The sequence below is a fragment of the Octopus bimaculoides genome, chromosome 21 (genome assembly GCF_046866305.1).
Source record: "Octopus bimaculoides isolate indiv1 chromosome 21, ASM4686630v1, whole genome shotgun sequence".
NCBI lineage: Eukaryota > Metazoa > Mollusca > Cephalopoda > Octopoda > Octopodidae > Octopus > Octopus bimaculoides.
In genome coordinates, this window is record NC_142948.1 from 18562662 (window position 1) to 18575161 (window position 12500).

At 35.3% G+C, this 12500-nt stretch overlaps 1 long non-coding RNA gene across 1 annotated transcript in view; it reads left to right on the plus strand.

Annotated features, from left to right (window-relative positions):
• Positions 1-8853, plus strand: part of LOC128250477 (uncharacterized) — a 79047-nt gene extending 70194 nt beyond the window's left edge. The window contains exon 3 of the long non-coding RNA XR_008266499.2: positions 8278-8853. This is a non-coding gene — a long non-coding RNA (uncharacterized LOC128250477). The remainder of the gene's footprint in view (positions 1-8277) is intronic.
• The last annotated feature ends 3647 nt before the right edge of the window (positions 8854-12500 follow it).

The following is a 12500-nucleotide window of genomic DNA, read 5'->3' on the forward strand; positions in this document are numbered from 1 at the left end:
ATATTTAGTAAATGGAGTAATACACATATGTTAAATGAATTCTTTTATTTCCAACATATGTTTCGAAGATTACAAATGGTATCTTCCAAAAGAATAGGTGATGTTGATAAGGATGTAATCTTCTCTTCAGGGAAATACATAGGAACCGGCTTAACCGTAAGACATTTTAACCGAAGACATTTAACCGTAACACATTTTAACCACGGTTATTTTGTGATCTTTGCTACCCTGGTATCTATTAACCAATTTATTTTGTCGGAGTTAATTATTAACTTAGAGAAAATAAATACATATAATAATAATAATAATAATAATAATAATAATAATAATAATAATAATAATAATAATATATGTATATATCAATTAGAAAATGGAGGATATTATGCTGAACCCAACGACTTGCAGACAGTGTATCCCGTTGAATTCATTAACTTAATTTGTAACTAAAGTGACAAAAAACCACAAAGGACAAGTGTTTATGACAAACCATGTTATATTGACAACCGGTTTTACAAATTAAAGTACATAAGGAATTTGAGAATAAACATAAACTTAATCTTACAGCCGTTTCGGCCTGGCTTTGGCATGCCCCATTCTATCCGAATAGTTCCTGTCGGAGTAATTAGCGGATGAAATGCTGAAATGGGGGTACATGCACGATTCGCTAGGCCTCTTCAGAGATTCACAAAAAATTCCATACAAATATACAGTAAGAGATAAAAACAAAAGTGAAATAGAAACAAAAACGAAAACAAGAATAAAATTAAAAATAAGGGTACAGCAAGAATAAAATAAAAGATAAATAAATGAAAAATGAAAATATAACATATAAAAAATATAAAAATATAAGGCACATAAAAAGCCTACAAACAGTACATGAGGTCATACAAATAGCTATAGACACTCCAATATATAAGTCCGTGTGCATAACCATACTTAGATGTTCAATGATTCAATTTCATATATATATGTGAGTACACATGTGTGTCCATATCCATCTATCCCCTCACACATACGTATACATATACAAATATGTATACACAGGCATTCTCCTACGTACACGGTCCCTGGTACCAACGCCATCTACCGTGTTTCGAAGGCTGTTTATGTTTTTTTAAAGAAATTTTGCTGAGTGTGTGCGTGTCAGTTCTGTATATTTTGGATGGGTTTATGTGGAAGTTCATTTCATACGAGTTATTAATATTCTAGTAGCAATAACAGTGATAATGATGATGATGATGATGATGATGATAACAACAACAACAACAACAATAATAATATGCCAAACTTTCTAACTTTGTGGTGTAGGATATCCTGTTACTTCTTCCAGCGGGTAAATCGTTCTGATGCTATTTGGGGAGGGTTAATTTCTACTGTTAATTCCTCCCATCTAATTGGACAACTATTGTTTGAAACTGTCTAGGCTTAGCTACGGTTGGATAGACACCAACCGGTCAAGAGGCTAGGGCACGCATGCATACGTACACCCACACACGCGCGCGCGCGCGCGTGCGTGTGTTATGTATATCTCCCCATATCCATATACACGCGTACATATATGTATATACACATATACGTATCTACGTTTGGCGAAGTACGGAGTATGTTCAGTATGAACATATTAATTCTGCGAAAGATTATTCAAGATAACCATATCCAAATATTTATTTAGATTATACTATTCCTACGCCCTTGTGCACACCCCAACGCCGTCATAACATTATTGGCTTCGAAATATTCAAACCCCCGAAGATATAACAATTGGTGACGAGAATATTCGAACCCAGGCTGGATAGATTTATTGTTTGGAACATAGAAGAATTACTAGCTTCAGTAACTGAATTACAGAAACAGCAACAACAGCAGTAACAACAGCTGATACAGCTGCTACTCAACAAAACAGAAAATATATCGATTTCATTCACCCCTGATACGATCGCAAACTCCATCAGTGAATTCACATATATCCCAGATAAGGGTATTACCCTTCATGTGTACTATAGAAGGTATGAGGAGATTTTTAAAAAAGAGTGCTTGGACTGGCAAGATGGAAAAAAACCCGACTTTTGTGAAGAAAGTTGTCCCTAGCCGAGCATGGAAAATACTGCAACTATATATTACCGAAGAGACCGGGGGAAGTCTGTTTTAAAGAAACTATTGATACCCTTTCAATGATTTTCAGCAGGAAATGCTCTTTATTTAATACGCGCTGGCAATGTATGAATATTACAAAGAAAAAGAGGACGAAGATTTTATTACATACCCTGGAATCGTTAATAGAAAATGCGAGAAATTTAAAATCAATGAACTAACACCAGATATGTTTAAATGTTTAATTTTCGTGCAAGGTTTAATAGCAAAAAAAAAAAAAAAATATGTAGAAATTCGTAACTGAATTCTGACTAAATTAGAGCAGAATCAGAAGCTAACACTACAAGAAATATCTGAGGAACGCCAGAGAATGATAAACCTAAGACACGATATAGAACAAATTGAAGTAAGAAACTGCTCGCATATACAATCAGGATGACCGAAAGTAAGTAATGAAAAGCAGAAAATTAACCCATGTTTTAGATGTGGATATTTACATTACAGATTCAACTGTCCTTATGAAAATCGAAATGTTTCAAGTGTGGTAAGATAGGCCATAAAAAATCAATCACACTGTAAAACAAAACCTAAAAAACATTTCAACATAAAAAAATCGTGTAAACAGGCTATCAATGACAAGAAATACGAACAAACCTCAAAGGAAATTTGTGTATGTAAAAATTAATAATACAAATGTAAAATTACAGTTAGATACTGGTAGTGACATTACTTCAATATTAATTGAAGTAATGTCACTACCAGTATCTAACATGGAAAAAAATTGGGAAACCTATACTTCAGAAAACATAGAAAATTGCCTGTGGCGTCTCGGGGATTAAGTTACTTTTTAAAGGCGAAATTATTTGTAACTACAAGAAATATCTGAGGTAAGACTTTAAAACCGAGAGCTTATGTACTAAAAAATACAAGCAACCTTTTTGGAACTGACTGGATTAAACTGTTCGACTTATGGGATTTGCCCACAAATAAATTTTGTAAAAATGTAATGGGGTTGTGCACCAGTTCAAATACAGAGTCAGAAAATTTTTTTAAAGGAAATGAAAAAGTTGTTCCCTGATGTTTTTTCGGACGAGTTGAGTCAGTGCAATAAATTCAAAGCCGATTTTCAGGTGAAATAAAATGCATTACCAGTTTTCAAACCCAAACGTAATGTACCATTTGCAGCACTGGAACAGGTAAATAAAGGATTGGACAAACTGGGAAAAATGGAAGTGATTGAAAAGATCGATTACTCCGATTGGGCGAGTCCAATTGTATACGTCAAAAAGAAGAACAGTAAAATACGTATTTGTGCAGATTTCTCGACTGGACTAAACGACTGTTTAAAATAGTATAATTACCTTGCCCAGAGGAAATCTCGAAACTAAGTGGTGGTAAATTGTTCTCAAAATTAGATGTCTGATGCCTACTTACAGATACAAATGGAAGCCGAATGTTCTAAGCTACTAACAATCAATACACAAAAAGGTCTGTATAAGTTTAACCGGCTTCTGTTTGGCATAAAAGTTGCTTCGGCTATATTTCAACAAGTGATGGATATGATGCTTGCAGAGTGTGACTTCACGATGGCCTGCCTGGATGATATATTAATTAAAAGTGAATCCCAAAATCAGCATGTCGAGCACGTAAAATATATGTTCGAAAAAATAAGGAATTATGGCTTCACTTTGAGTGAGAAGTGTGAATTTTTCTTGCCTCAAATTAAATATTTAGAACAAATCATATATAAAAATGGATGTCGACCAGATCCGTCGAGGGCAGATGCAATTAAAAATATGTCCCCTCCAACAAATACATTAACCTTTCAAGGAATTTGGGACTTGCAAACTATTATCAAATTTATATACTAAATATGTATAATGTAAGAGCTCCACTAAATAATATACTAAAAATATATATATATATATAAAGTGGAATTGGTCTGAAAATTGTCAGAAGGCATTCGATGAAATTAAAAAAGACATTAACATCAGATTTGTCATTAGTACATATCAATCCTGCAGTGGAGATTGTAGTAGCTTCAGATGCCTCTGAGTACAATATCAGAAAGCCGTGGTTCATGCCGCATGTTCACTACTACCTGCAGAAAAAAATTATTGCCAAATTGAAAAAGAGGACTAGCGATTATTTTTGTTGTAAAAAAAATTTCGTAGATTTTTACACGGTAGAAATCTTTGGCTACTGACTGATCATCGTCCATTATCTATATATATAAAGATGAGGATGTGTGTGTGTGTGTGTGTGTGTGTGTGTGTGTGTATGTGTGTGTCTGTGTGAATCCCTAAAACTCGAGAACTACACAACCGATTTCATTCAAATTTTACACATACCTTACATAGGGTCCATGCAATGTCATGGGACAAAAAAATGTTCATCTTCTTGCCTAACGCGAGCCCAGAGCAATCTCTTATCTCTTACACTATTTCAGTATTACGTCTAAATTGTTATGTGAGAGAATACTTTCAGTTTGAAAGAAGTCTGTCCTACACACACACACACACACACACACACACACACACACACACACACACACACACACACACACACACACATATATATATATATATATATATATATATATATATATATATATTCCTTATGCATTCCAAAACCTAGTTACCGACTTTGACAAATGGGGTATCAAAAGATTCAGTACTATTTCGGCTACAAATTAATCTTAATTTTCATTCACATATTTGCATTTCAAAAATTTAACATTATAATCTTTTCCATAAATCAGCGATCTTAAACATGTTATACGACGACCACGATGACGTCACATTTTCTATATGTCTATGTACATTAAAAGACATCAATCATCACGACACACACTATCACTCACTCACTCTATTTCTATCTTCCTCTGCCTCCCTCTCTCTTTCTCTCTCTCACACACACGCACATGCACGCACGCACGCACGCACACACGTCCATTTCATATGGAAACAGAAAACAAGTTTCTATAGAAGATGAAAGACAGGGATAGCGGTTGACAGAGAAATGCTGATGTTTCATACCTTATGTACGTTCTAAAAGTGAGAGAGAGAGTTTGTGTGTATGTGTCTGTGTATGTATGTATGTGTGTATGTATGTATGCGTGCGTGCGCGCGTATGTTTCTTATGCATTCAAAAATTGGGTTGTCCCTATAATATTGACTCACTTTCATTCTTTCACTTTTAATTCTAATTTGATAACATTAAGATCATCTTATTTCTATTATATTTGAAATAAATGAATAATTTACATCCTAATGTGAATAACATTACACATCGGCAACTTTCCGTCTTTACAGCCACCATAGCAGAATGGTGTGTCAGTGTATGCGTTGACTGACATAACGAACGGCTGGAGGTGAAAATTTTGACATTAAACAATGATTTGGTAAGTCCAAGGTATATAAAAATACACATTTACCGTTCAGTTACCAGTTAATCATTATCACAGCAGTTGCAAGGTATTTGCAGTTACATATTTACCCTTAAATTAACATTTAATACATGTGCTTAATATATATATTACGAAATTTATCTATAATAATTATTGTGGCATTTACAGATAAATTAGCAGTTCATACATGTGCCTCTCTTTGGTTAATTTATACTGCATACAAAAGTAAAAACATACTACATACATACATACATACAACTGCTTACAAAAATAGGGATTAATGTATAATTTTTTTCTATGTTCATAATTTTTTGCTTACAATATTGAAAACATAAGCAATTTTTTGTTTACAATATTGAAAACATAAGCCACCAATGAAAAAACGTAAACTCTCCAGAAACAAGTATAAAGCAAGGAAGATTGTAGAACACCGAAGGCGAGAGTCTAAAGAGAGAAGCGAAATGAAATTTTCTCAAGATCAGCAAAGGGATGCTGCAGCACGTCAGACGGAGTCTCAAGAGAGAAGGGAGCAAATGCATGCTGCAGCACTTAATGCTGGATCGTTAAGTCAATGTTTTAGTGATTAGACAGAGGTCCAATAGAAAGGCTCTCAGAAACAGGCTACGTACAAATTTGTTCTTCACAACTCCTGGAGCTGCTTTCAGATATCCATCCCATTCTTATAAAATTGATAACTGTGTCCAAATTGGTGTGCTAAACACAAATTGTCATTCCCGTAGAGCTTTAAAATTTTCAAATGAAACAAATGGCATATGCTGCTCAGGTAAGATTGCCAGCTCTACCACCTCTTTCTCAACCACTTATGGATCTTCTAGAAAGCACTTCCATCCAGTCAAAGGATTTTCTGAGCAATATCAGACAATACAACTCTGCATTTCAAATGACATCGTTTACTGCATCTAAGAAGATAGTTAAGCATGAATTTACGCCGAAGTTAAAAGTTCAAGGACAAGTCTATCACCTCATTGGTTTCCTGTTACTCACAAATGAACAACTACAGTTCCTCCAAATTTACTTTATGAGGGATATAGGACAACAAACCCGAAGGAGGTGTCAAAATTTCAGACACCTTTTTGAAGACTGCTGCAAAAGCGAGTATATCCACTGACAGCTTTTCAGTGCGTTCAAAAATCACATAACTCCAACCTCCAATTTTCCATGACAGGTTAGGGCCTGATGTTGCTTAGTCGAATTAGCCCATCATTTACTCCATAAATATTTTGTTGTCAATGCTGCACTTTCTCATATCACCTGTTTCAACACAACTGTGATATAATATATACAAACTATGCCATTTTAATCCCGAGCAACGCCGGGTATCTCTGCTAGTTATTTATATATGGGTCGAAGAAAGGACACACATACTGCTAATAGGTTGCAACGCTGGGGTACTGTATTACTAAACTATGATTTTAAGATGGAGTTTATACTAAGAAATTAAGACACACTGATTGTTTATCAAGATTGATTTTGAAAAATACTGAACCGTTTGATGATACCGTGATTTTTGTGTTGCGAGCGGAAAATGAAATTTAAAAGGTTTTGAGTAATATCATACGTGAACTAAGGGTTCATATTACCTTGTTGTGGCGAACAGTTTTCTGAAGTGCATAAGTGTAAAAAGCTGACATCCGCAGTTACATTTTTTTACACGAATTGTTCGCCAGATATGGTATTCCTGAGAATGGAACTCAGTTTACTTCAGACGAGTTCAGAAAATTTTGTAAAATGCTCATTATCAAACATGTGACCACATTGCCGTATCATCATAGGCCAAATGGACAAGAGGAGCGTTTTGTTCCTACTTTTAAGAGGACTTTAAAAAAGGTGAACAATGAAGTAATGGATGATCTAGCACTTCAACAATTTCTAAGAGTGTACCAAGTAACACCTAATCCGAATACCCCATCTGGAATGTCACCCGCAAAATTAATGTTTGCTAGAAAGATCAGATCCGTCTTTGATAAAGTTGATACCGAGTATAAATATTTTTTAAATAGCAAACAACAAATATATTTAAAAATTCTTCAAGTTAGGTGACAAATTTTTTTTTTTAATCAGATAGATATGGTAAAGAATGCTGGGAGGACGGTATAATTATTAAACAAGTTGCAAAAATGTTATTCCTGGTAAAAGGAAAAAATTTCGAACATAAAAGATGTATGGGGAAAACGGTTACGAGAGATGAAATCCTTTGAGGTACCAACATCTAAACAAATTGAAACTACATGTTCAAGGAAAAGAAAAAAGGAAGGGAACGGAATTACTGGAATTAAACCCTAAGTGTAAGAGATATTAAAACTCTGGACGGAGTTAAATTCTCAAAAATGAGAGAAGTTATGGGAGGCTAATTCTCAAAAAAGGTGAGATATGGAAGGATCCTGACCACCTCACGTGACCAAAAGTGAACTGACGCATTTCAATAAAATAAAGAAACTGTGTGGACTGTCGGTAGTTGACAGCGTTGATCATCTTTTTGAACTATTGACATAGGGTTTGGTCTTGGAAAAGAGTTTCCATTTGATGTCGTAGTAAATGATCCGTCTTTAAGTTTCCATATTAATGCCGATAGGGTTGTTGTATGTCTCTTTTAGTGATGCCTAAAGGTTGAACGATGGTTGTAGTATCCAGATTTAAATTTTCCTTCCAGTATGATGCTTGATCCCTGTTCGACCATTGTCATAGTTTGCTGATATTTTGGGAAGCTGTATCTCACAAATCTTGTGGTTTTTATTATTATATCTTTACTCTCTTAGTTGATCGATTGCTATACTTGTTGAAGCCTTACCACACGTACACTGAAAGCCCAAGACCATTACTAAGTGGCGATATTCCAGCACCATCAGAACGAAAAACTTCGAAGCCACCAGAAGAGAAAAGAAACCAATCAAACGACAGAAGAGTAAGGTTCGACAAAATCAACCTCGTCCTCCACTAACATTACCATTCAGTCAATTCCATCGACTCTTCTATGCAAAAATTGGTCTACACTATTATCAACGCTATCATCATAAAGGAAATGTTCAGCAAAGAAGAAAGTAATTTCTCAGATACGAGATAAAGCTGCCGCTGATGTGTTTGTGTATATATCGTCATGCAGAGTATTTATATTTAGCAAAGACTTTCTTTCATCTGACGACGTAGCTCAAATTCTGCATTATTTTGAATGAATTCTTTGCATTTTACAATAATGCAGACATGTAAATAATTTATTTATTATTAAATATGATAATATAAACGATTTTCATGCTTTTGAGTTACAAAACAAATTTGTCCTGATATTTGGATTTTTCTTTTGTTAAATAAAACTTCAACTAAATATTTCTCTTTCATTTATGACTTTATAGACTCTTTATCTTTTTCTTTTTCTTATATTACTATATTTTCTATATTGATACATTAATTAGCTTTATTCATGAGTATTATTGGATTACTTCAATCCATGTATTGTGACTTATAAATATATATATATATATATATATATATATATATATATATATATATATATATATATATATGTGTGTGTGTGTGTGTGTGTGTGGCAAAAAAATGACCATCCCGAAATACAACGGTGTGTGTGTGTGTGTGTGTGTGTGTTTGTGTATGTATGTAATACAAAACCAAAAGAGCTATAAATAGTTTCATGCTTTTTTGTTACTTGCCATATTTATAAAATACACCATGCATCTCCAAGCAATCTTTCATACATAAACAGAGTCTGAAACATTACCTGGGGATATATGGCATATTTAATAAATATGTCAAGTATCAAAAAGCATGAAACTATTAGTACTCTTTTAGTTTTGTATTAAATTAATATTTATCTGGATGGAATACTTTTTTGTTGTTTCTACCGATACAAGATGTATGTATGTATGTATATATGTATGTATGTAAGTGAAGTGTTGGATAGGGGGAACTGAAGGATGTGAAATCACATGTGAGTTGGAGGCTCTCTCAAATGAGGGATACCTGGTGGAGTAAGAAGGCTGATGAGATACAGGCGGCATCGGATTCCAATAACACAAAGCTGTTATATGGTCTCTTGCGAAAAGTTTATGGACTGACTTCTCTGATGACACTACTTCGAAGCAAGGATGGTAAAGAACTTCTTCGAGATTCACAAGGAATTCTGTGAAGGTGGCAAGAACACTTTGATGAACTCTTGAATCAGCAGTCTGTAAGTGAGGATGTTCTCAATCTCATCCCTGGATTACTTGTGAAGGCAGCTCTTGCAGAACCACCAAAGCTGGAAGAAATTGCAGTGGCTGTCTCAAGGATGAATAATGGGAAGTCTCTGGATATAGATGGCATACATGCAGAGTTGTTGCAGCATGGTGGTGAGAAACTTCTCCAGCAACTTCACTCTTTGTTTGGCAGAATATGGGCTAGTGAATCTGTACCGGAGGACTGGAGAGATACACTAATGGTGGTCTTATATAAGGGAAAGGGTGACAGGAATGATTGTGGTAACTACAGGGGAATATCATTGCTTTCTGTCGTATGAAAGGTTTTATGCAGGGTACTTCTGGACCGTCTGCTGAAACACGTTGCAGATTGTGTTCTTCCAGAAAGTCAATCTGGTTTTCGTGCCGGATGTGGCACTGCTGATGTGATCTCAGCTAGACAGCTTCAGGAAAAGTGTGTGGAACAGGGTCTCGATTTATATCAGGTTTTTGTCGATCTGACAAAGGCCTTCGATACAGTTAATAGAGAAGCACTATGGAAAGTCCTCCAGAAACTTGGTTGTCCTGAAAAGTTCCTTGCTGTGGTTAGGTCTTTTCATGGAGGCATGAAGGGTAAGGGTTAATGTTAGAGGGAAAATGTCGGAGCCTATCTCAATACAAAATGGAGTGAAGCAAGGGGATATTCTGACACCGACCCTATTTGCCATATATTTTGCGATGGTTTTCTGTATTGTGTTCAGAAACTGCAGATATGGCCTTTACATCCATTATCAAACCTCTGACAGCATATTTAATATCAGACGCTTTGCTGCAAAAACAAAGGTATTTACCTCTATCATAAAAGACTTTTTGTATGCAGATGATTGTGATTTAGTAGCGCACAGAGATTGATATGCAACACATTTTGAATGCATTCTCTGATGCTTGCACTGCTTTAGGAATGACAGTCAATCTCAAGAAAACTGTTGTCATGTACCAACCTGCCCCTGGTAAGCAGTATATTGAACCAAATATCCATGTGTATGGTAGAAGACTTGGTGTAGTCGATCAGTTTTTTTACCTGGGAAGCACTGTTAATAGATATAGCAATTTGGATAATGAAACTCCATACAGAATTAGGAAAGCAAGTGATGCTTTCGGAAGGCGAGAAAGGCACCTCTGGAGTCGGCAAGACATATGCAGGAAGACATAGATAAAGGTGTACAAGTCATGTGTGCTCTCTTCTTTTCTTTATGCCTGCGAGACATGGGTCACATATCGCTACCACCTTAAATAACTGGAACGTTTCCATCAGATGGATCTATGTCATTAAGTGGGAGGACCACATCAGTGATCTTGAAATATTGGAAAGCTCTCGGTGTGAAAGTATAGAAGCTCTTGTGTTAAAGCATAGGCTCAGATGGAGTGGTCATCTGGTCAGGATGAAGGATTCAAGGATGCCAAAACAACTCTTTTATGAAGAGTTAGCTAAGGGAGAACGACCTCCACATAAACCAAAAAAGAGATATAAAGACTTGCTGAAGGTTCCTTGAGAGATGCCAACATCTTTCCTAACACATGGGAAGGCATAGCTATTGACCGTGGCAGGTGGAGAAGGATTGTGCATGAGGGGACAGCTACTTTTGAGAAATCTCGAATTGCACATGAGAAAGTAAGGAGGGATGTCAGGAAGGGCATCGCTGTTGCACTTCCAGACGGTAAGGGTCTTCCTATGATGCTGACATACACTGTCTGTGCAAGACCGTGCCTCAGTAAAGCTGGACTCAAGAGTTATCTCCATAGTCATAAAGCGAGGTAGATGACTGACAACCAGGCCACTGGTGGTGGTGCTACACACTATACTAATCATATCTGTCAGATATGTAGAAGGGAGTGTAATTCATGCAAAGGTACATGAAGCCCAGTTACAACTACAGCCGGCTGTTGCTGGTAAAGGTTTTAGCTGCCAATTCTGTACTGGGCTAAAAAGTCACATTCGATCACAGCACTGATAACAGTTAAGCCTCGTGCAATGGCCATACTCAATAATGAGGGGGCAGCCATCATCATGTATGTATGTGGGAGGGTAGTGGAAGAATAAATTTGTACAGTTTTACAGCAGGAAAACACAGCAAAATTCGATTTTTTGACAAATTTTATTTTTCATGAAAGTAATTCAAAAGTAGGAACAAAAAGTACAACAAAACAAATATGTTATAAAAAGGCACGTTATCTTCTATCTCTTTAAAATGTCTGTAGAAATAAAACATATTATCATATAGAGTTAGTATAATTGTATAAGAGTAAGATGATTAAACTACATATTTTTAGACTTCAAAATTGAAAATGCTAAAAGTAACTTATAAATCACTATGTGCTTGTAAGAGCATGTCCCTTCACACATACACGTATATTATATATATATATATATATATATATATATATATATATATATGTGTGTGTGTGTGTGTGTGTGTCTGTGTGTGTGTGTGTGTGTGTGTGTGTGTTCATACATGTGTATTTATAAATACACACACCTGTGTGTGTGAGTGTACATATATATATATATATATATATCTAATGGAATAATTACTATGAAGCATTGTGTAGAAAATTTTGTATAAAAGACCGTGCATAAAGCGAAGTAAATGCAAGGTAAATGACAAGAAAACAAATATGTAAATTAATGTAGACTTACCTTGTATTCAATATTTTGGGGGTGATAACCCCATTTTCAAGAAATTGGCGAATGTTGAAAATGAGGTTATCACCCCGAAATATTGAATACAAGTCTAAATTAATTCAAATATTTG